Source organism: Anabrus simplex, chromosome X, assembly GCF_040414725.1.
Source record: "Anabrus simplex isolate iqAnaSimp1 chromosome X, ASM4041472v1, whole genome shotgun sequence".
Lineage (NCBI taxonomy): Eukaryota > Metazoa > Arthropoda > Insecta > Orthoptera > Tettigoniidae > Anabrus > Anabrus simplex.
Genome location: NC_090279.1, coordinates 157841546 through 157867992, shown reverse-complemented (window position 1 = coordinate 157867992; position 26447 = coordinate 157841546).

The following is a 26447-nucleotide window of genomic DNA, read 5'->3' as shown; positions in this document are numbered from 1 at the left end:
TACCTCCGACGATAGAGCGCTGGTATTCTGATCCCATCTCGGCAGGTTCGATGGAGGCTCAATTCGGGGGTATTTGAAGGTGCTGAAATACGCCAGTTTCGTGTCTGTAGATTTACTTGCATAAAAAAAAAGTCCTCTGTACAACATTCCAGCACCTCGGCGTCTCCAAAACCCGACAAAGTAGTTATTGGGACGTAAAAAATTACATTATTATTTCGTGCTTGCAAACGAAAAGCATATGTGTAATGGTAAAATAAAGCAAAATAAAAGTGGCCAGTCTGAGTTGCTCAGACTTTTAAAGCACTAGTTTCTTGTTTCCAACTTAGCAGGCTCGATCTTGGGTCCGTCCGGTGGCATTCGAAGGTGCTCGTCAGCCTCGTGTCGGCAGATTTACTGGCACGTAAAAATAACTCCTTCGGGACTAAATTACAGCGCCTCCAGAAACAGTATGAGTAGTTAGTGGGACGTAAAGCAAATAACATTACCGGTATTATTATTATTATTATTATTTATTATTATTATTATTATTCACCTGTTCATACTTTCGTCTTATTCCTCTTTTTACTCTCCTTTTAAGTCGTATACTTGTTATTCATATTTGATGTTTTGTTATTAATATTATTGTTATTTTTATATAATTATTATTTTTATTATTTAGTTTATTTCGTTTATTTATAACATCTCTTTAGCTTCATGTGACACAATACTTTTTCCGTCTTTAATTCACCTTTTGTGTCGTGTTCCGGTGTACTTCTGTCTTGTGCTTCAAGACAGTGCTGCAAGATCTGTGTTTGCTTCCCCAGCCCGGGGGTGTTTCGTTTCTCATGTGACAGAGTTACATCTTACATTCTGTTATATGTTTAAGTTTGGCCTTGTGATACATCGCCTTTCATCTGCTCTGCAGCCTTTAAAAGTGTAGCATGGTCAATGACCTCAGTGCTTGTTTTGTTCACATATCTGGACTAAGAACTTGTCTCACTCGGCACAGCAAGTTCAAGGCCAACCACTTCTATCTGTTTGTTTGTTTATTTATTTATTTACCCAGGTATGTATTGTCCCCTTCTCCGGGGTCGCTCAGTCGGCAAAACGAGAGTCCCAAAAGGGTGGACCGTTCGCAGGGCCGATTTTGCTATTAAGGGACAATTTCATAGAGTTTATATTTTCAGGACCCTTGGTGACTGGATAGGTGACACAATATAAATGAAAATCAGGGCAAATAACAACAACGTTTATTAAAACATAACGGAAACTCAGTCTGGACAAATGCATGAAAGAAAAAAAAAAATTTTAAATACAATGTGACTTTGCAACAAAAGAAATATCTCAATCTTTAATGGCTTGTGAATAAATGAACACGACTATAAGTCCTCGCATGCTTCTGGAGTTAGATTCCATTGCTTCTTCAATGAAACTCCACCCAGTATTTTACTCTGCAACATCGAATGAACCACAAAATTAGCAAAGCTGTCATTTCCCGTTATAACTCATGTTTAGTCATTTACAGGTAAAATAATTTCATACATTTTGAAGAAAAATTACTATTAGCTCAGCATTTACTTGTTCGAGGAAATCTCTTGAAAATTCATTCACTCTACCTGTGAAAATCCTCTAACTCATCTTGTCATCATAAAATTCCTTTACAATTTCATTTTAGTGTTGGGAAATATTTTTACAATTTCTTTGGCATAACTCCCTCTCTCTCGTAGACTACGCTTGACTGTATTCTTTCCTTACTCTATTTAACTTTTCTAAATTACCTAGCATTTCATGGATGGATAGAGCATCATGAGATCCTACACGGAATCAACAACAACAACAACAATGCTTCACAGTCACCAAAAAAATATACAAGATAAGTTTCCTTGGAATGATATAAGTAAATGACATCAACCAACCCAATTCTACCAACTGGTTAAGTAAATTTTTATCACACAATGAATCTGTAATATTTATTATTATTATTATCATCCAGTCATTTATCTCGTCTTTCCCTTGAGTTTTATTGAAGATCCTTACAATCATCTGACCAGAATAAAAACTCGCTCATGACTGTAGTTATGATGATACAGAAAGCCAAATTTCTCTCTCGAAGAATAACTATCACCATCATCAGTGATAAGAGCTCACGAGCCTCGAAAACATCTAATAACGATTAAGTCATGTATTATTCATTTCAGTTGTTGAGCCAGAAATAGACCTATTATTAGTCACTAAATTCGTACATCCTCATAAATCATTATCGCCATAATCATTCATTACAATCACTGTGACTCATAATACCTTTTAGGCCCGACATGCACCCTAGTAGTCCCATGTCGTCCATTAATGGCGAACTCCATTATCACAATGACCATACAAGTTTAATCTCAACAACTTTTACATTATCCGACCTTTACTATTATTAGCATTATTATTATTATTATCCTATAATGGCTCCTAGATCGTTCTCTCGAAGAATATTTCTCACATTCGTCGTTCACTTTCCCTTCTACCATCAATCACTACACATGACTAACAGGGTTTTAAAACTACGATTTAATTATAGTGTACTCCTACATCTAATCATATCTTCATTTACTATTTTTATGAGTTTAATTTATTCTTATTATTATTATTATTATTATCATGATTGTTAGTAGGCCTTACTCCCTTAAAGTCACTTTCGAAGATCATAATCACTCACTCTTGTCGACTCAAGAACAACTGGGATTATTCATCATCACGTCCAAAATAAAACTATCATTATTCCAAGGAAATGCAAAGATAGAACAATATTGAAATCACAAATCAACGAAGTAAGGAACGCTCTCCCATCACCATTAAATACAAATTACTAAGGAAACTACTTTACTCTACGTAAGAATACAATCTAGTCATCTACTAAAAGAGAAGAAATTTTACAAGGGTACTCATATTTCCGGTGAGAATCCTTGGCGTCGGGATGCTGCTCCAGGCGACGACATCTCTTGCCTCATCTATGGTGGTTTACGGATGTACAAAGTCATCGCGTTGGCGTGCACTCTGGAATTTAGTTCCACATGACTGTAGCTCTATTCAGCGTCTTCCTTTTATTCCAGCAAAGTCCCAGAAAATCTCTCGATTTCCCTCTTGATCGCCGCATGTCGACAACTTGGTTTCCTCGGAGATAGCTGAAACTAAAATATTCTATTAGCACAGGGATCCACACTAGCTATAACTCACTAAGTTATTTTCAACACTTAACTTGGCGCAACGATGTACTTCAGGTCCATTATTACTATAAGCTTTGTCTTCTGAACACATTCATTAAGTTACGATGCGCCTTAGGCTGACAAATAATAGGGCTGAATATTATGATGATTAAATAAAGGTTAGATTTCCTCTCGTCTATCCACTTGAGATCGTGACTTCCTTTCATAATGTCCAATGGAACATTCCTAAAGCTTCTATGGCAAGAATCGGCTTTAATGAGCACGCTGACTGTCTGTGGTTTAACATTTTCCACCCGGGAGAATGCATGACTGTAATAAGCTCGCTGGATACTGCGTTGAGCTAACAATGAATTACACTGACATTCAAGTAATGTAATGATCGTGCCCTACAAGGATTACACTAGTATTCACGTCGTCTGAAAATATTCTTCTTTCCCGTAGAGAATACACGGTTCGACTTCTCGTAAGAAAACCACTGTCCGACGTGCTCTTGGAAACCTGTTCTGGCCGTCGTCTCGTGAAATTTCTCCTGAACTGTTCTGTCGTTCATACACAAGAACTTCCTTCGACTTTTCCAGAACAATCCTAATATTTCCAGCACTTTCCTCAATTTCTATTGGCTGGTAATCGACCTGCGCCATAGCTCGTCCTTGACCGCTACGAGTGGATTTTATGAGAACATTTCTCCTCCCCTCTGTCGTCTGCTGGTGTCATGACGTAACTGCGCTCTGGTCACCCTCGATCAGCTGTTGACCTAGTTTCGGCCGGCTCGCTCTCGCACAACTATGTCACAGCTGGTACACGCGCAATCGTAAGCAATGCTCCGTAATAAATATTCCCAGCTTTCCCAAATTAACTGAAGTACCATTTAGACGGGTACATAATCCCCCTTGGTTGATTTAGGATTTAATTAGTAGATTAAATCATAACAACTCAATTCACTTTCTAAATGTACACGGAAAATGTGCACCATAACAGCTCCTTTTCAAGATTAATTTCTAGGATTTCTCCGGGACTGGTGATAGACACGTAAATTCCCAGCATTATAAATAGCTCTAAAGTGTCCATCAAAGCTCTCTACCTGGTATGCGTTGTTCCCCAAGTCTTTAATTACTCTGTAAGGTCCAACATATAAAGGTGCGAACTTCGCGTAGAATTTTTCAACAGGACTTGAAATAGCGGGTTTACGGAGTAATACGTACTCTCCAACATTTAAGGGACGATGAAATCGTTTCTTACGTACTCTCCTCCGTCTTCTGTTGGCATGATCTACAAGGTTTTCTCTCGCTTGGAGAATTACTTCCGCATGAGTAGGACGTCTTTGATCCAGGTGGGGAATTACGTTGTCCCAAGTTCGGACGGGATATTGATTGAAGTGAATGACTGAGGGAATTAATTTTGTCGCCTCATGCACTGTGTTATTTACCACGTCCATCATTATTGGTAACACTGCGATCCACCTATCGTGTCTGTTTTTACAATAAATTCTGCAAAATTTTGAAATCTCTTGCATCACCCGCTCAGCGGGATTACTGGCTGGATTTCGGATCGAACTCATGGTGTGCTTGATCCCCATTTCAGATAAGCCTCGTCGGAACTCTTCAGCCGTGAATTGCGATCCGTGGTCAGTCAGCAAGACTTTGGGTTTCCCCATCATAGGAATTATGCTTTTCTTTAATCTCCATAGGATCGATTTTGTGTTCGCCTTCTGAATTGGAAAAAGGGTTAGAAATTTCGAAAACACATCTATGGTTACAATTACGAATTTATGTTTAAATCTACTGGCTGGAATCGGGCCAAATATGTCCATTGCGAATAAGCTTAGTGGTCTCTCTGGAATAATAGGAATAGGTTTTTGCTTAGCAAAGTGTGAGCTGGCTTTCGTTCTCTGACACGTATCACAGGTGCGTATAATTTCACGTACATTCTGGCGGAGTTTATCCCAAGTGAAGGTTTCTTGGATAGTTGCTACAGTTTTATCGAGTCCTGCATGACCCGTAATTCTGTGCACATGCCATACTAAGTCTTCTCGAATTTTCATGGGCACCACGGCCTTTAAATTGACCCTCATGGGGTCCACGAATTGACATAACATGCCCCCTTGGTTAAGATATCGTTTAGCTTTTCGCCTCAGCATTTTGTACCCGGGATCACCCGGTTCGATCTTTCCAGACAAATAATCAATCAAAGGCCTTAAAGTAGCATCTCTTTTCTGCATCTGTGGAAAATATCGTAATTTTCGTAGGAGCTCCCGGTCATCCGGAATTAGCTCGATCCAATAAACCTCGACATCTTCTTCCGGATTACGGCTCAAATAGTCTGCTAACACATTCTGTTTTCCCGGGCAATGCTCGACTTGGATATCAAACTGCTGGACAAAGAGTGTCCATCTCATTACCCTTTCGCTACTCATTGTGGTGCGCGTCATAAACGTCAAGGCATGGTGATCTGTTCGGATCAGTATGGGGAACCCATAAATTATTTTTTTCCATTGCGTCAAAGCGTAAACAATTGCTAACATTTCTAATTCCGTTATAGTGTATCCTTTCTCATTAGGTCGTAATTTCCTGCTTGCAAACGAAATAAAGTCTTTCACGTCCGGTTTCTCTGGATTTTCTTGAAATAGGACTGCTCCCACTCCAACCTTTGAGGCGTCCGTCTGAATAATGAACGGTCGTTCGAAGTTGGGGTAGCTAAGCTTAACATTGTTCCTTAGCATTTCCTTGGTCTGGATGAAAGCTTGTTCTTCAACTTCCGACCATTTCCACTTCTGGTTCTTTTTCAATAATTCCTGCAATGGCGAGATCGTTCTCGTATAACCCGGGCAAAAATTCGCGTAAAACTGACATATGCCTAGGAATTGACGTACGTGTTTTATCCTTCGTGGACGTGGAAAATCACAAATAGCGGTCACCTTGACCATTCGCCAATATTTCGGGTATTTCTTCATTCAAAAATTGACGTTTTTTTTTTCACCCCTTGACTCATTCCGGGCTGGCAGACGGTCTCCTCCTCTCCTTTCCGTCTTTTTTTTTCTTCCTGAAATGCGAGGGATTCTGCGCCTGTTACGTCGGGATCTGTATTTTGATTCAAAATAGCTCTTCTCCATATTTCACCTCCGTCTGTTTTCTCCTTGAGTTCCCGGACATGTTCTTTGTTTTCATCAACTGTCCCCCTTGGTTGATAAAACCGATAACAATTTCTTCTTTTCTCGGCGGCATATTTTATTCCTCGGGAAGTTCGGCCAAAATATCGATCTCTTCCTCTTGATCCCATCGAATACGGTCGAAATCCATGGAAGCCCCTCTGTAATCTCTGCTCATCCCTTGTTTCACTCCGTTCGGACCTTTCTTTAGTTTGTACCTCTTTATTTTTCTGTGGAACCACCGTCCTTTCTTTCTCAACATAAGTCGAATTGATTTCCTGACTCAAGGCTCGAGTATTACGGGTATGATCCCTAGACGTCATATCTAGCTGTCTTAATACTCTTTCCATCTCTATAGCTGTTCGGATGTTCGATGCTATTAATATTCTTTGTACGTCCGGCGGTAGCTGTCGAATGATGACTCGGCATAATTCTTCCTCTGGAAGTGGGTCGTCCAATTCTCGAATTTTCCGGATCTGATTTGCGGCAAACTCGGAAAATTTCGTAGGCAGCGTCGAAGCATATCGACGAGCATACCATTCCGTCCTTAAATTGTGCTGAATATCTGTGTTCCAAAATTTATCGAAAAATGCGACTTTAAATCCTTCGAAATCATCGAAACTGTACCGGAATGCCATAAACCACGTGTGAGCTGACGAATCTAGGTATTTTTCCGTCACTCGTAATTGTCGTTCAGGAGGAATGTCATTATCTTTAAAATATTCTTGTAGGTCCTTAATAAAAGTTTTAGGTGTAGGTCCGTTTTGATTGTTGAACTTTCGGGGTTGATTGTCCTGTAGACGTATAATATTCACAATCTGCGGCCTGTTCCCTTTATCGTCCATTTGATTTAAAGATGCGGTATTATTCTTAGCTCGACCGGAAGTTTTTATCTCCTGTGCTGCATTAGGAGTCGAACAAATGAATCCTGCTTTAAACTGTTGCTCCATTTGTGATTGCCTTTCAATTACGGACGCAGTCACAACTCGTGTGCTGTCACTATGCAATCGCAACGTTTGTAGTTCCGTTGTCATATTTGATATTTCGTCTGACATCCCCTTTATTTTATCCTCCATTTGTCCTACTAACCCACGGGACGCAAGAAGTTCGTGTTCCACCTTGGATACAACTTCTCCGATAGCTTTCTTATTGTCATTTACAGCTGTTTTCAGACCTTCTACTTCACCAGTAATGACTTCTTTGCTCATCTGAATTTCCTGTCTGACCCCCTTGTCGACCTGAATTATACTATCACATACTTCCTTAAATCGTTTAGTCCACCTCAATTGCACATCGGTCGTATTTTCCTTATGCGATTGTATTTGGTTGCTAAGCTCAGAAATTTTCCTTTCCACCTCAGTCTTCTGTGTGATCATATTATCCATAATTGATTTCTTGAGCGTGCCTAACCTCTCAGTAAACTCCTGCGCTACGCTAGCTATCGAGTTTGTAACCGTTCGTTCAATCTCTTGTTTCAACTTCGCCTGACTATCTTTAAAATCACGCGACATCACTTTAATTTCTTGGGTTAACCTAGTCTGGTTGTCTTTGAACTCACGTGACATCTGTGCTTGACTCTCCTTAAACTCAGTTCTAATAGAATCAACACTAGCCTTAGTTTCCGCTCTCATTTCGGATTGATTACGTTCAAGTCTTTCAATACTAGCCTTATTCTCAGCTCCCAATTTCTCAGCGCTGGCTCTCATCTCCGCTATCATCCGAGCTAAAGTATCCAAATCCATTACAATTCATAAGCATTGTGCTCGCCAACAACGATGAACCTGTACATCTTTGCCCCATTTGCCTAAATTTCACCGGAAATTGCCAAAGAATTTGTAAAATACAAAGTATGAACTCAACAAGCATGCTCTCCGTACTGTAACAAATAGACCTATACCGAAGCAATGTCCAGCTGTATTATGTCATTACCAACCTTGGTATCTCTATCCATTTAATTGTCACCATTTAACTGAATGAAAATTACCATCTCCTTGCTTTTGCGCCACCATAGTGTTCGCCGAAACAACAAGATCGTAAATATAACAACAACAACAACAAAAATATGCCCTGGAAATAACTCACCAAAACGATCAATGCCTAAGCAATGAGGGTTTTGGTTGGCCCTGAAAGTTGGGCGCCAATGAAATATGTCCCCTTCTCCGGGGTCGCTCAGTCGGCAAAACGAGAGTCCCAAAAGGGTGGACCGTTCGCAGGGCCGATTTTGCTATTAAGGGACAATTTCATAGAGTTTATATTTTCAGGACCCTTGGTGACTGGATAGGTGACACAATATAAATGAAAATCAGGGCAAATAACAACAACGTTTATTAAAACATAACGGAAACTCAGTCTGGACAAATGCATGAAAGAAAAAAAAAAATTTTTAAATACAATGTGACTTTGCAACAAAAGAAATATCTCAATCTTTAATGGCTTGTGAATAAATGAACACGACTATAAGTCCTCGCATGCTTCTGGAGTTAGATTCCATTGCTTCTTCAATGAAACTCCACCCAGTATTTTACTCTGCAACATCGAATGAACCACAAAATTAGCAAAGCTGTCATTTCCCGTTATAACTCATGTTTAGTCATTTACAGGTAAAATAATTTCATACATTTTGAAGAAAAATTACTATTAGCTCAGCATTTACTTGTTCGAGGAAATCTCTTGAAAATTCATTCACTCTACCTGTGAAAATCCTCTAACTCATCTTGTCATCATAAAATTCCTTTACAATTTCATTTTAGTGTTGGGAAATATTTTTACAATTTCTTTGGCATAACTCCCTCTCTCTCGTAGACTACGCTTGACTGTATTCTTTCCTTACTCTATTTAACTTTTCTAAATTACCTAGCATTTCATGGATGGATAGAGCATCATGAGATCCTACACGGAATCAACAACAACAACAACAATGCTTCACAGTCACCAAAAAAATATACAAGATAAGTTTCCTTGGAATGATATAAGTAAATGACATCAACCAACCCAATTCTACCAACTGGTTAAGTAAATTTTTATCACACAATGAATCTGTAATATTTATTATTATTATTATCATCCAGTCATTTATCTCGTCTTTCCCTTGAGTTTTATTGAAGATCCTTACAATCATCTGACCAGAATAAAAACTCGCTCATGACTGTAGTTATGATGATACAGAAAGCCAAATTTCTCTCTCGAAGAATAACTATCACCATCATCAGTGATAAGAGCTCACGAGCCTCGAAAACATCTAATAACGATTAAGTCATGTATTATTCATTTCAGTTGTTGAGCCAGAAATAGACCTATTATTAGTCACTAAATTCGTACATCCTCATAAATCATTATCGCCATAATCATTCATTACAATCACTGTGACTCATAATACCTTTTAGGCCCGACATGCACCCTAGTAGTCCCATGTCGTCCATTAATGGCGAACTCCATTATCACAATGACCATACAAGTTTAATCTCAACAACTTTTACATTATCCGACCTTTACTATTATTAGCATTATTATTATTATTATCCTATAATGGCTCCTAGATCGTTCTCTCGAAGAATATTTCTCACATTCGTCGTTCACTTTCCCTTCTACCATCAATCACTACACATGACTAACAGGGTTTTAAAACTACGATTTAATTATAGTGTACTCCTACATCTAATCATATCTTCATTTACTATTTTTATGAGTTTAATTTATTCTTATTATTATTATTATTATTATTATTATCATGATTGTTAGTAGGCCTTACTCCCTTAAAGTCACTTTCGAAGATCATAATCACTCACTCTTGTCGACTCAAGAACAACTGGGATTATTCATCATCACGTCCAAAATAAAACTATCATTATTCCAAGGAAATGCAAAGATAGAACAATATTGAAATCACAAATCAACGAAGTAAGGAACGCTCTCCCATCACCATTAAATACAAATTACTAAGGAAACTACTTTACTCTACGTAAGAATACAATCTAGTCATCTACTAAAAGAGAAGAAATTTTACAAGGGTACTCATATTTCCGGTGAGAATCCTTGGCGTCGGGATGCTGCTCCAGGCGACGACATCTCTTGCCTCATCTATGGTGGTTTACGGATGTACAAAGTCATCGCGTTGGCGTGCACTCTGGAATTTAGTTCCACATGACTGTAGCTCTATTCAGCGTCTTCCTTTTATTCCAGCAAAGTCCCAGAAAATCTCTCGATTTCCCTCTTGATCGCCGCATGTCGACAACTTGGTTTCCTCGGAGATAGCTGAAACTAAAATATTCTATTAGCACAGGGATCCACACTAGCTATAACTCACTAAGTTATTTTCAACACTTAACTTGGCGCAACGATGTACTTCAGGTCCATTATTACTATAAGCTTTGTCTTCTGAACACATTCATTAAGTTACGATGCGCCTTAGGCTGACAAATAATAGGGCTGAATATTATGATGATTAAATAAAGGTTAGATTTCCTCTCGTCTATCCACTTGAGATCGTGACTTCCTTTCATAATGTCCAATGGAACATTCCTAAAGCTTCTATGGCAAGAATCGGCTTTAATGAGCACGCTGACTGTCTGTGGTTTAACACTTTCCACCCGGGAGAATGCATGACTGTAATAAGCTCGCTGGATACTGCGTTGAGCTAACAATGAATTACACTGACATTCAAGTAATGTAATGATCGTGCCCTACAAGGATTACACTAGTATTCACGTCGTCTGAAAATATTCTTCTTTCCCGTAGAGAATACACGGTTCGACTTCTCGTAAGAAAACCACTGTCCGACGTGCTCTTGGAAACCTGTTCTGGCCGTCGTCTCGTGAAATTTCTCCTGAACTGTTCTGTCGTTCATACACAAGAACTTCCTTCGACTTTTCCAGAACAATCCTAATATTTCCAGCACTTTCCTCAATTTCTATTGGCTGGTAATCGACCTGCGCCATAGCTCGTCCTTGACCGCTACGAGTGGATTTTATGAGAACATTTCTCCTCCCCTCTGTCGTCTGCTGGTGTCATGACGTAACTGCGCTCTGGTCACCCTCGATCAGCTGTTGACCTAGTTTCGGCCGGCTCGCTCTCGCACAACTATGTCACAGCTGGTACACGCGCACTCGTAAGCAATGCTCCGTAATAAATATTCCCAGCTTTCCCAAATTAACTGAAGTACCATTTAGACGGGTACAGTATGTCAACATTGTACTATGTCAACATCGTACCATGAAAACGTACTCAATAAACGGGGTGTTTGGGGGTCTCTGTCCTGGGTGGTGTGTTCTGCGGGCCTCCTCTGGGGTCCGTGTTGTTGCTGCGGTTATCTCTCTGCGCGTTCAGGTATTTACTAACATGTTCAATTCAATTTATTGTATGTAAAAGACATACGTCCAACTTGAATTATTTCATCCTCACAACTCTACTTCCTTACTCCATGGCCCAAGAGCTACACGTATAGCTGACGGCCCACCCACCCCTCTACGAGTGTGGGAATGAAATAACTAATTTGATTGAATTGTTTTCATATTTCAGTAGTGATGAATATAAAACAAGCATTTTTGAATTTGTATACGTGTTAATGATGATGATTGCTGTTTTAAGGTCATCGGCCCTTAAAAACGCAAAATGTCTTCTGTTTTAACTCGTAGTGAATAAGAAACAAAATATAAATTTCTCGAACACACGTAAAGAACCAAAAAAACCGAGCTCGATAGCTGCAGTCACTTAAGTGCGGCCAGTATCCAGTATTCGGGAGATAGTAGGTTCGAACCCCACTGTCGGCAGCCCTGAATATGGTTTTCCGTGGATTCCCATTTTCACACCAGGCAAATGGTGGGGCTGTACCTTAATTAAGGCATGGCCGCTTCCTTCCCACACCTAGCCCTTTCCTGTCCCATCGTCGCCATAAGACGTATCTGTGTCGGTGCGACGTAAAGCAAGTAGCAAAAAAAAAACATGCAGTGTAGGATTGAGCAACTGCCGAAATGCGTTCAAGGTCAATGTCTAGCGTTTTAACAAGCACGTCTTCCGCACTCGCGCACTGAAACTCTCGATTTATATTTTTAGTTACCGGTACATCAATTTCCCTGCTCGGATTTATGAGAATATCGACCTATCGAGACTCAAAATACTAAGGCGATACTGTACTGTACTCCCAAGCCATTACGTTGCAGAAATGGCGTAACATCTGACATACTAAAGTAAAACTCGTAGCAATTGTTCAAAGTGATCACCCTGGGCTTCCCTGCAGGCTTCACTTCTCCGAATCCAGTTGCGACGCATTCGAGCCAAGACACCAGGGTTGTGTCCGACTCGTTGGCTGAACGGTCAGCGTACTGGCCTTCCGTTCAGAGGGTCCCGGGTTCGATTCCCGGCCGGGTCGGGGATTTTAACCTCAACTGGTTAATTCCAATGGCACGGGGGCTGAGTGTATGTGTTGTCTTCATCATCATTTCATCCTCATCACGACGCGCAGGTCACCTACGAGAGTCAAATGGAAAGACCTGCCCCTGGCGAGCCGAACTCGTCCTGGAATATCCCGGCACTAAAAGCCATACGACATTTCATTTCATTTCATTTCATTTCACCAGGGTTGTTCAGAATATCCTCTGCTGCTTATACAATACGTTCACGGAAGTCGTCCGAAGTGGTTACTTCAGTTCGATATACTTTGTGTTTCATGTTCCCCCAGACATTAAAGTCCATTGGAATAACGTCTGGAGATCTGGCTGGCCAATTGATAGTTCCATATCGTCCTGTCCACCGTTGAGGAAATGTCTGCACCATCGTGTAAAATCCACGTGGTTCTGCGTAGTCGAAGCGACACGTCCTCTGAAAGCTCAAGTAACGTACTGTATCTACAGGAGCAAGGTAACATTAATAAAAAAGATGATTAGTCCACGTAACCGACTTCCTACTACACCCATCCAGGTATTAATTCATAACCGGTGCTGGAAATTGCCTTCTCCTACTGAATGGGGACGTTCCACAGCCCATGAGTGGGATATAGTGGGTTCGAACTCCTCTGTCGGCAGCCCTAAAGACGGTTTTCCGTGGTTTGCCATGTTCACACCAGGCAAATGCTGGTGCTGTTCCTTAATTAAGGCCACGGTTGCTTCTTCACGATCCTAGCCCTTTCCTGTACCGTCGTCGCCGTAATATCTATCTGTGTCGTGGCGACGTACATCAGCTCGTAAGAAAATGGTAATCAGCTGTCAAAGACACTGCACCCGTTGAATATGGTCAGGATGCACTCGTTCTTCATGCAGTGCCCTACGTATGGTCCAAGTTGGTACACCAACGGCACGTGTTATACTATGCGTACGGCGCCCGGGATCATCGTTTACTATTGTTACGATGCCCGGCTCCATGGCAAAACGGTTAGCGTGCTGGCTTTTGGTTACAGGGATCCCGGGTTCGATTCCCGGCAGGGTCGGTATTTGAACCATCATGGTTATTTTCCCTGGCATGGGGCTGGGTGTATGTGTTGTCTTCATCCTCATTTGATTATCATCAAGATGCGCAGGTCACCTACGGGAGTCAAACCAAAAGACATGCACCTAGCGAGCCGAACCCGTCCTGGGATCTCCCGGCACTAATATCCATACGCCATTTCATTTCCATTGTCAGGATGTCTTCTTCCGCGTCTAGAATTACACGTGGCCGTTTAGGCCATCGCTTCTGAAAGCGTGATGTAACACAACCTGCATCGCGAATACGCTGCAGTACAGCAAGTATCGTTGCTGGGTTCGGCACCCGTCTGTTGGAAAGCCTTTTCCTATAGATTCATTGAGGGCGACCCGTGTTCTGTTCTGCCACTCGATACACTAGCAGCATATCATGGTATTCGTGGTATTCATACACTGGCATTATTCAAATACTGCTACTACGAAGTAACTCGCGTACTAAACGGACGATAATTCGCCTCTCTGACAGCTGTTATTCAGGTCAAGGTCAGACAGACAGCTCATACCTCTAGTCCGGTGGTTTCATGTAGGGGCGGGAACCCGTCCCACCACACCCCCGTCGCTAGAAACAGCAGACGACCGACCGGCCCGTGACAGGTCTAGTGAATTTGTCAAACTGCTTACGTGAAATATTCTCCCACAGTGTGATTTCAATACCATGGATTCTTGGGAGACCAACTCGCCGTATGCAGAAACACTCCGTGTTGACGTGTACGTAAATAAAGTTTCTTACGTCAACGAAAGAATGCGTGGGATAGGATTTCCAAGTGAGTAGTATCAGAACTGAATTGTCAAAGCACATCGAACGTTTTGCTTCATATCAATAAGGGACATGTTATAAAAATAAATAAATTAAACGTACTTCCTTTTCGTGCTTCCAAACGAAAAGAACTTGTTTAATGGTAAATTAAAGCATTCTGCTTTTGCAGTGCCTATTAAACGTATCCAAATAAACGTTGCCAGGCTGAGTGGCTCAGGCGGTTCAAGCTCTGGTTTCATGAACTTAGCAGGCTCGATCCTGGCTCAGTCCGCTGGTATTTGAAGGTGCTCAAATACGTCCGCTTCTGATCGGTAGAATTACAGGCACGTTAAAGAATACCCGTGGGCAAAATTCCGAAACCGCGCGTCTCCATTGGCACGTAAACATTTATTATTATTATTATTATTATTATTATTATTATTATTATTATTATTATTATTATTATTATTATTATTATTATTATTACTGAGCGAGTTGGCCATGTGATTAGGGGCGCGCGGCTGTCAGCTTGCATTCGTCGTAAAACCACCTACCAATATTATAATAAAAACTGTGTTACTCCATTATTAATAACTATTACGAAAATAAAAGTTAAACGCCCAACTCAAACTTCGTAGCTGGTAATCTGTCAGAAAACACTAAAGAAAATAGTGAACTTTTAACAAGTCCGAATTATTATTAATCTTATAATTGCGGACATGTCTCCGAAATTACCGAAACATGTACTTACAAATTGTTTTTACGTCGCACCGACACAAGTAGGTCTTACGGCGACGATGGGAGAGAAAAGGGATACAAGTGGGAAGGAAGCGTTCGAGGCCTTAATAAAGGTACAGTCCCAGTATTTTCCTGATGTGAAAATGGGAAATTACGGAAAACCATCTTCCCGGCTGCCGACAGCGGAGTTCGAATCCACTATCACCAAAATGCAAGCTCACAGCTGCGCGCCCCTAACCACACGACCAACTTATTCCAACCTCTAATGCCGAACTGAGTAGCTCGGACGATAGAGCGCTGGTCTTCTGATCCCACCTTGGCAGGTTCGATGGCGGCTCAGTTCGGTGGTATTTGAATGTGCTCAAATAAGCCAGTCTCGTGTCTGTAGATTTACTTGCATTAAAAAACACTGCGGTAAAAAATTCTGGCATTTCAGCGTCTCCGAAAACCGTGAAAATTAGTTAGTGGAACGTAAAGACATTATTATTATCATTATTATTATTATTATTATTATTATTATTATTATTATTATTATTAGCAGTAGTAGTAATATTATTATGATTACGGAAGTTCTAATTAAGCGGGTCCATTACAGTCATCACTTTACCTATCGGCACTTACTGTCCAGTAATAAGCCTTCTGTCCGCCTCTGTGGTATAGTGGTTAGTGTGATTAGCTGCCACCCCCCGAAGGCCCGGGTTCGATTTCGAGCTCTGACACGAAATTTGAAAAGGGGTACGAAAGTTGGAACGGGGCCCATTATGCCTCGGGAGGTCAAATGAGTAGAGGTGGTTCGATTCGCAACTCAGCCATCCTGAAAGTGGTTTCCCGTAGTTTTCCACTTCTCCAGGCAAATGCCGCGATGGTACCTAGCTTAAGGCCACGGCCGCTTCCTTCCCTCTTCCTTTTCTATCCCTTCCCATCCCCCCGCAAGGCCCCTGTTTATCCTAGCAGGTGGGGCCGCTTGGGCGATGTACTGGTCATTCTCCCCAGTTGTATCCCCGACCCAATGTCTCACGCTCGAGGACCCTGCCCTTGAGGCGGTAGAGGTGGGATCCCTTGCTGAGTCCCAGCGAAAACCAACCCTGGAGGGTAAAAATATTAGGAAGAATAAGCCTTATATTACAAATGCCCGGCGGCAATTCCACAGTACCGGTAGCTCTTTTTCCTTCGAGCAATGTTCACGATGGATGAAACTACGGTTTTTGAAATTTGTCTCATTAATAACAATTTCACTGAATACTTATAGCCTTTTCTTTCAGTGTCCACCGTCCTTTCATTGACCTGAAAAGTTTATGAATAAGCATAGACAACTCGCATTGTCTATTGTCAGAAGTTCATCGTAGACTGTTGCAATAACAGCACAGAAATGTTGCGCTCATTTTTCATTACTTATTAACTATTTCCTTTAATTTTGTCAGCTTGGATCACTGAGTAATGCCAATGACGTCTTATAAATCACACACAACTACACAACACTTGATTCGCATGCATGTGCTGGTACGGATCTTCGACGTCACTGTAAGAATTCCGTGTACTTTTCAAACAGACTACCCTAGACCGGTTTTCGAGTACAGCAAGTGGCCAGGCACGTGAGTCAACCTCTCCTACTTGCCAAGCCTTTAGGGGAAGTGCACAACAACATGTGTTGGCCTGCGATAAGAAACAGGTTCAACAAGCCCTATACTCTGCTACTGTACTTCCATTACTCGTGGACAGAATGACGTAACCGGCGCATCCTGCTACGGCCGTTCAAAACACATTAGGTCCTGAAATATTTGGCTCTGTTATGGGCAAACTAATAGGACAAGGTAAAAAGTATATAGCATATATTGTGAGATGTATTTTTCTTTGCCGACTAGCTTAATATCTGCACGTATACCCCTAACACCCTGTATAAAAGGGTACGTCAGCTAGCCCGGCTATCTTTACAACTTAAAGTTCGAAACATACCTTAAAATGTTCGCGCTGCAAACTGTTACTCGGATGAATAAAATGCGTACTTTCAAGCCTGTAACTCGAACGATAATATTCTAGTTGTACCTAAAAAGAAAAGAAAATATATATGAATGTAGATGTTTATTACCTAGCGTAGAAGTTGCTTTGCAAACACTAACCAACAGTTCAGGCTTACCTTAAGTTGAAGGCTGAAGAATAATATTCACAGCAGACAGTACTTAGACGGGGATGTGCACGTAATAAACACACACAAAGAACTGTGAGCGCTTCACGCAGACTGCAGCGAGTAAATATGCTGCTTGTTACCAAGCGGATATCAGAGTCGCTAACATCTGCAGTACAGTTGGAACTAAATGTTTATGCAACAAGAGCTCTCCCTAGTGCCTTACGCTGAGTTCAGCAGGCTGATGTATTTAAGCACTAAGCCGGGATCGAACCTGCTGTCGATGCCGAGGTGCTAGAATTTAGGAGTTCTGCAGCGGATCGAACCTAGGAAAGTTAGCGCGCGATCCTCGACCTCTGAACTTAAACGGGAGGGTACTAAGCTAAGCAAAAAGCCGACATGCGCGGTATTCCTTGCCTGTAGGTACTTAAAGGTACTGAGCAGTTTACATCTACGGTATCCCCTACCTGTACTTAGCAGGGTGCTGAGCTAAGCCTACATCTACGGTATTCCTTACCTGTAGGTACTGAGCTAAGATCACATCTACGGTACCCCATGCCTGTAAGGGTGTTCAGCTAAGCCGACATCTACGGTATTCCTTACCTGTAGGTACTGTGCTAAGATCACATCTACGGTATCCCCTACCTGTACTTAGCAGGGTGCTGAGCTAAGATCACATCTACGGTATCCCCTACCTGTACTTAGCAGGGTGCTCAGCTAAGCCAACATCTACGGTATTCCTTGCCTGTAGGTACCGAGCTAAGACTGCATCTACGGTATTGCTGAGCTAAGATCGCATCTACGGTATCCCCTACCTGTACTTAGCAGGGGTGCTGAGCTAAGCCTACATCAGTGGTATTCCTTACCTGTAGGTACTGAGCTAAGATCACATCTACGGTATCCCTTACTTGTACTTAGCAGGGTGCTGAGCTAAGATCACATCTACGGTATCCCCTACCTGTACTTAGCAGGGGTGCTGAGCTAAGCCTACATCTACGGTATTCCTTACCTGTAGGTACTGAGCTAAGATCGCATCTACGGTATCCCCTACCTGTACTTAGCGGGGTGCTGAGCTAAGCCTACATCTACGGTATTCCTTACCTGTAGGTACTGAGCTAAGATCACATCTACGGTATCCCCTACATGTAAGGGTGCTCAGCTAAGCCAACATCTACGGTATTCCTTGCCTGTAGGTACCGAGCTAAGACTGCATCTACGGTATTCCCTACCTGTAAGTAGACAAAGAGAGGACTAGGCTAAGAAGCGATTTTCAAAGGCGCTAGGCTGAGAAGTAATCCTCAGGAGCACTAAGCTAAGCCTACATCCACAGTACCCCCTACCTGTTAGCAACAACACGAAACGCTGAGGTACTGAAATATACAAGTTCTACAAGCAGACGTATTTGTACTACGATTAAACGGGAAGGTTTGAGCTCAGCTCGAGAAGCTGCTAATAATTTTAATGCGAACTGTACGCGTGCAGTGGACTTCGTACTCCGCTGAGGCAAACACATTCCAGGTAGGAGCTCGCTAGCCGGATGCAGCTTGCGCGCGCGCGTGTGTGTAGGCATGCTTCAAAAACACATCTGAGATATTTTTTCTCGTTCTAGTCTGCTTATTCTAAATCCGGTGCTAGTACGTAGCTACTCGTAAAGCATAACACCTGAAATGCACTAGGAAGCAGCTAGCTGCTGCTCTCCTCCTGTTTTACAACCGGTTGCCCCTTACTAACATGAGATTTCAAGTTGTAAGAACCTATTTTACGGCTAGATGCCCTTCCTGACGCAAATATCTGTTTTTACAGCTAGAAATTTAAATCACAGTTTCTTGAACTATTGTTTTACCGGTAGATGCCCTTCCTAGCGCTGAAAGACCTGGATTTAGCTAGTTAACATTCCTGATGTAACAACAAGCATGTTAGGTGCAAGTTATGCTAAGCAAACAATCGCTATCTTACGCAAGCTATTCAAAACTGTAGTCCTGTTTTCTCTTAGAACTAATCGATGTTCTGATCATATGTTGTATCGAGTACAGTGTTCGATTATATTCTTAATCGCTTTTTTTTAAATTGTCCGCTACTACGATCAAGAGCGCAGCACGGTGCTCTCAGATGGCGGATGTAGAATTTGCCGCCACCACATGTCAAAGAATAAAGATGCCAACACGATGTTCTCTTAGCAGCTTTTCAAATTGCCCGCATGATAGCAGCACGATGCTCTCTTGATTAAAGATGGCGGATGACAGCTGTCAAAAAAGCACGTGGGTTTGTAAAGCACGTGGAATTCGCCACCACCACAAAGATGGTAGCACGGTGTTCTGTTCATTAAAGATGGCGGATGACAGCTGACGAAATTGCCCGCATGATAGCAGCACGGCACTCTCTAGATTAAAGATGGTGGATGACCAAAAGCACATGGCTTTGTAAAGCATGTAGAATTTACCGCCACCACATTTCAGCCAAAGATTGCAGCACTGTGCTCTGTAGATTAAAGATGGCGGATGACAGCTGACGAAATTGCCCGCCTGATAGCAACACGGTGCTCTCTTGATTAAAGATGGCGGATGACAGCTGTCAGAAAAAAGCACTTGAGTTTGTTTCCAAACAAGAGCACGTGGAATTTGCCACCGCCACAAAGAGGGCAGCATGGTCCTCTCTGGATTAAAGATGGCGGATGGCAAAAGCACGTTTGTTTGTAAAGCACTTCGAATTTGCCGCCACCACATAGAGTGCAGCACGGCGCTCTCTTGATTAAAGATGGCGGATGACAGCTGTCAAAAAAGCACGTGGCTTTGTTTACCGATTCAAATCTCGCGCTAGTGAGGTTAAGTTGGTAGCACTGAGGTTTAGGCCCGTTAAGATAGCAGCACTGCGGATGACAGGTGACGAATTTGCAGCTACTGCGATAAAGAGGGCAGCACGGTGCTCTGTAGTTTAAAGATGGCGGATGACAGCTGCATGTGGCTTTGTTTACAAATTCAAATCTCGCGCTAGTGAGGTTAAGTTGGTAGCACTGAGGTTTAGGCCCGTCAAGATGGCAGCACCGAGGTTTTCGATACGTTGTTGTCTGTCAAAAAACACGTGGATTTGTTTACAAATTCAAATCTCGCGCTTGTGAGGTTAAGTTGGTAGCACTGAGGTTCAGGCCCGTCAAGATGGCAGCACTGAGGTTTGCGATACATTGTTGTCTGTCAAAAAGCACGTGGCTGTCAAAAAACACGTGGATTTGTTTACAAATTAAAATCTCGCGCTTGTGAGGTTAAGTTGGTACTACTAAGGTTTAGGCCCGTCAAGATGGCAGTACTGAGGTTAGCGATGCGTTGTTGTTTGTCAAAAAGCACGTGGCTGTCAAAAAACACATGGCTTTGTTTACCGATTCAAATCTCGCGCTAGTAAGGTTAAGTTGGTACCACTAAGGTTTAGGCCCGTTAAGATGGCAGCAGTGAGGTTAGCGATGCGTTGTTGTCGATGACAGCTGTCAAAAAGCACGTGGCTTTGTTTACAAATTCAAATTTCCCGCGGGAGGAGGAGCGGGCCTCTGGGAAGGCCTCCCTGGTGGCGGTGGAGGAGGAGGCCCCTGGGAGAGCACCTCGGGTGGCGGTGGAGGAGGAGGCCCCTGGGAGAGCACCTCGGGTGGCGGTGGAGGAGGAGGCCCCTGGGAGCCAGGAGGAGGTGGCGGCGGCAGAACTGTCCTATTATACTACTACAATAGATGTACCTCCTGAACAGTCTCCATGGGAAATGTTGTTCTCTGTAGGAATGCCCGCTTTCTAATCTCATTTCTTGATATAAAACCATCTACGGTACCACCTTCTCCAGATTCAACGCCTTAGCAGCCTCTGAAGACTACCCAGTTCCACGTTTTGTGGGGCAAAGTGGCACTCTGCCCCCTAAGATAAATTTTTGGGGGAGGGGGCAGAAAACACCTTCCCCCTCCCCTTCAAAGTCGGCGCTACTGATGCGAAGCACGAACCGTAGAAATCCTGTGCGGAACTGTTTACACAAGAGATTAAGAAGACTGTAAGTATTTTAGCAAACCCTCCAGAAAAATCTGCAATGCAAAACTTTGCAAAATGGCGTGAAACGGCCTTTGTAGCGAATAAAAACTGTAACTACGGAATCAGAAAAGTGATCGAACACCAGAAAATATTGCTCGTGTGAAGGAACAAAGTCCGGCGAAATCTCAATGCCGTTTATCTGTGCAAATGGCAATTAAGAGATCGTCGTGTCGAATCATTATCAATAAGGACCTGCATCTGTATCCTTACAAACTTACTGTTTTGCATGCGTTAAAGCGTTCAGAGGAACCTTTGCGTGTTGAGTTCTGCCGGTGGTTTCTGAGTGAAGTGGAGCAGTTATCGCGAAACGTACCGGTACATCATTTCTGGGTTTTCCTGTCTCCCGATAAACATATTTCAGACGTTTTCATGCTTTTTATACCCTGCGTACCACTCAACCCCTCAGGAATCCAGGTGTATTTTGCCCAATAACCCGAGAAAATTGGAATAGGTATAATCACAATACCTATTTTTGGTCTCATTTTGTTCGGAATTCGGTCGTCTTATCAATGGTGGAGTAATCGGATGTCTTAGCTTGCTCAACGTCTGGTTTAAAGTTGGACGACAGAAATGTTTCGAAAATTTCACAAAATATTTTTTCAAAGAGACGTCCACCGCTAACGGTTTCACCAACATAAATTATGTTCAAGTTTTTTGTAGGGTATTATATAGGCTTCCAAAAGATATTTTAGTTTTCAAAATTGGACAGGCGGTTCCGAAGTTCTAACGATTGCCCTTTTGAGCGGTACCGCCAAAATGGGGTGTTAATCGGAGACCATCTTGTTTTGACGGGTGACGTCAGAGAAGTTTCTTTGATGTCAAATTGTAGTTTAATAGTTCTTCTTTGCAACGATATAATTACAGTACTGATATCTTTAATAGATACGGAGATGTCAGCGTTGCAAAATAGCGTCACGTTTTGTGATGGGCGTTTCACCGCTAGAACCAGTACCGTACCTACTAATACTACTAGAACACGTCCAAAGCCGGACCGTAAAGAGGCAGCGAACAGGATGGAGGGCGAGGGTGGGGCAGTTCCTCCTCCCCCTAACTTCATCGAGTGATCATTACATTTGTATTCCATTTTATCCGCATGAATATAGGAATTATAGCTTTTTTTTTTTTTTTTTTTTTTTACAATTTGCTTTTTGTTGCACCGACACAGATAGGTCTTATGGCGACGATGGGATAAGAAAGGCCTAGGAGTGAAGGAAGCGGCCGTGGCCTTAACTAAAATACAGCCCAAGCATTTGTTTGGTGTGAAAATAGGAAACCATGGAAAACCATCTTCAGGGCTGCCGACAGTAAGGTTCGAACCCACTCTCTCCCGAATGCAAGCTCACAGCTGCGTGCCCCTAACCACACGGCCAACTCGCCCGGTATATAGTGATTATTAAAAACGAGAATTTGTACATGCCCTGTTGCCATATCAACTCATTCCTTCCTTTAATTTCTCCAATTATTAACAAATTTCTTAGTGTAAATACACACAAAACGTCTTTCTTCGAGACTAACTGATCGTACAACGTCACAGCAAGTAGTGAAGACTCATGCAGCACCATATAATGTGTGTTGTGAGGAAGGGTAAGCAGCGGTATATTGTTGTCAAGTTCATGGACACTGATTCATCTGCTTTCCACGCGCAGTCTGGCAGTATCTTTAGTGTGTTAGTTTGTAGTCAAATACTAAATGATTTTTAAGGGTATAATCACACCGTACTTCTATTTAACTGAAATACCGTACATGTGTAATTATTGTTCCTTCAAGTGAAAGTTTTTTTATAGCATTGAATCAAAATCTCAAAATACTATTGTAAGTTGGTTGGCTGTCAAACTTTACCTCTGTCGAAATTCGCTCAGAAAGCATGAAAGAACATACCATTTAGTAGGGGTTTTTTTTTCTTTTTCTTTCAGTTTTTATGTACACACACTTCCTCTCCCCACCTCTGGCACCTATATCCAAATCTTGGGTACGTTTTGTTGTCTATAAATTGTTGTCCACCCCACTTATAGTTCCCAATCACCACTGGCAAAGAAAAATGTAAAATTGTAGATGTTCCCCTCAGTCAGCTCAATAAGTATGTAAAACACCTCATCCTTTTACTTCTCAGAGAATCAAACTGTCATAAACACATCTTGACAATTGTGCTAATCAGTTGATCAATATTACTATATTCATATAAGAACCCAGAAAGCAATGAATGGAGGCACAATGTTTTACTGTATATATATTTATTACGTAGTAACACTTCCTCTGTTTAGAGGTTGCCTAAAAGACAAAGAAGCCTGTTCTTTATAGTGCCTAATATTGTGTAATGCAGAAATAAATAAAGGTCTGTTGAATGTTAAAGAAAATCGCTGAAGATGGTTTCTTAATGTACTTATTGATGATTTCAAGGCAGAGAGTGCAATGTCAATAATGAAAGATTTTGGCAGGTGGAATGTCTTGCAGAACTCGATGAATTTTTAAGATATCGTGCGCCTAATCCCGATTAGCAAGCCTACGACTTTGATCCTTTTTAGGTTGTATACTTCTTTTGTAGAGCTGTGAGCTCATATATTCCCTTCTTCTCATGATCAACATTGTCAGGTTGACCTACAGAGAATTCAATGAAGACAGTTGGGTTGATTATGTATCTTACATCGTTGTCTTTGTAGGCAATTTTATCGATTCTTCGAGTGGTTCGATTCTCTGGCAAACCATGGATCTCTTTTTGGATGGTGAATGTGGTTCTTGTGAGGGCCTGTGCAATGGCGGCTCTTATACGATGATGCTTAGCGATGCACAGAGTTTTGCCGTGCTGGCAGAAACCAAGGATATGTGCAAGTGTTTCAAACTCGTTGAGGTGTCGCTTACAACGGTTACTGTCCATTGACATACCGAGCACAACATGAACTGCTGCTACTTTCTCCGTCATCTTAAGGCCATCTCTCCATTCATTGTGCGATAATCCTCCATTGTGGGTGACCCATTTATTGGAAGCTGGTTGTTTTTTAAAAAGGATAACTCCTTTACCTACATGAGGGAGAATGCACCACTTTCAAAATTCCAGGTCTCTTAATATATCCCTGATCTTCCGAGAGTTTAGAAAACCATCTTTGGGATTCACCAGGTTGTCATCAGGTAATGGATTGAGTCTTCGTAGGTAAGTTCTTCTTTCTTCTTCTAGGTTCTTTTACCGAGGATGTAGGGGTTCCAATATATTTTCAGAATCTGCAGACCATTTATTTGGTGTAGGAATGCCTCTCATTGTGTACAGAATGGTCCAAGTCTCTTAAATTTTCTCCGACTGTATATCATGCCATCTGGGAGATCAGCTGGTAACTGAAGGATTTCCTTCAAGTTTGATTTTATCAATTTGTCTGCATCAACGAGGAATTCCACAGGGGTTAAATTTATAGGAACAATGTGGATCGGGTAGATGAGTGCTGGACAGATGGAAGTGTTGATAATGCAACATTTCTGAACGGCATGCAACAGAGGGGAAAAGGTAAGGTAAGGGTGTATTCTGCCCAAAGGCAGGTCCGAACCTCCACAGAGGTGTACCTGAGCCGAAGTTTATGTACGATAGGGTGGCCAGTTCCTTCCCGCTCCTCTATTCCCTTGGCCCCCACCAACAGCACATGGCAACCCATCCAAATCTTGACCACGCACAATGTTGCTTAACTTCGGAGATCTCACGGGATCCGGTGTTTCAACACGGTTAATGCCGTTGGCAACAGAGGGGAAGAAGTGAGTAAATCAGTCTTACTACACAGTTTCTGCATTGGGTTTTGAGGAATAAAAGAGATTACATTATGAAAGTTAACTCGGAGATATTTTATGGATTCCTTGGAAGATATGCTTTGGATGTCATCTTGGTAAGATGACAGATGGTCTTCACTGAGCTGTGTATTAACAATGTTTTTTGCTCGACGATGCCAAAATATAAATATTATACACCAGAAAACTGAATGTGACTCATTATGGTTCGAGTTTCATTATGATACAGGTTCTTTACCAATCAGAGTTCAGATTTTCATTATGATACAGGTTCTCCACCAATCAGAGTTCAGATTTTCATTACGATACAACTGTTTGATCAATTAGGTAAGGATAGCGTCGCACCTGAGCTCAACGCACTAGCTTCACACTTGTTTCCAAAATCAAACATGTCGGACACACATATTAACATCAATGCACCTTCTACTTCCAATATTCCACAACCATACGGAACATTCCCGCAAGTTCACTTCACCAACTGTACAATAAACAATTTGTATTTGAAATAAAGCTGGGTTATGATAACCTTCTATCAAAGCTTTGAAAACATATGACATTATCTTGATTTATCAGTTTCATTTTCCATATTGACAGTTATCGTATGTTATAGACAAGAAAGTTTCCACCTTTTCAATACAAATTTATTTATGTAAAATTCAATCTACTGTACCGGTTTAGACCTTTTTACACAATGGTCATCCTCAGCTGTACACTATTACCTTCACATAAGTCAAGTTTTTTGAATAGCCTTGTCCATTATAAAATCATGATATAGAGTATGTCTTACGTTCTAATAGGGCATACATAAAGTTAAAAATGACTATATATACATCTAAAAAGAATGAATCTTTTTAGGCCTAAAAATCGTATAGGTGAATTATTATTATTAAGTATACAGGTACGTTATCATTTCAAAATATGTGGTACGTGTTGACTGATATGTGTACAGCTGAGGATGACCGTTGTGAAAAAGGGTCAAAACCGGTACTGTAGATTGAATTTTACATAAATAAATTTGTACTGAAAAGGTGGAAACTTTCTTATCTATAACATACGTATGACATTGTCAAGGTCTCTGATCCACTCACGGAAAATCAATAACCCAGCACATGCACTCTGTTCAGTAAATTCAACTGTCAAGCGACATCTCGACAGAAATTTATGAATATTTAAAAAAAATAAAGTTATAATTATCATCGAGCATAAACAGTCGTATGCAACTTGCATATACTGGTAATCAAGACACT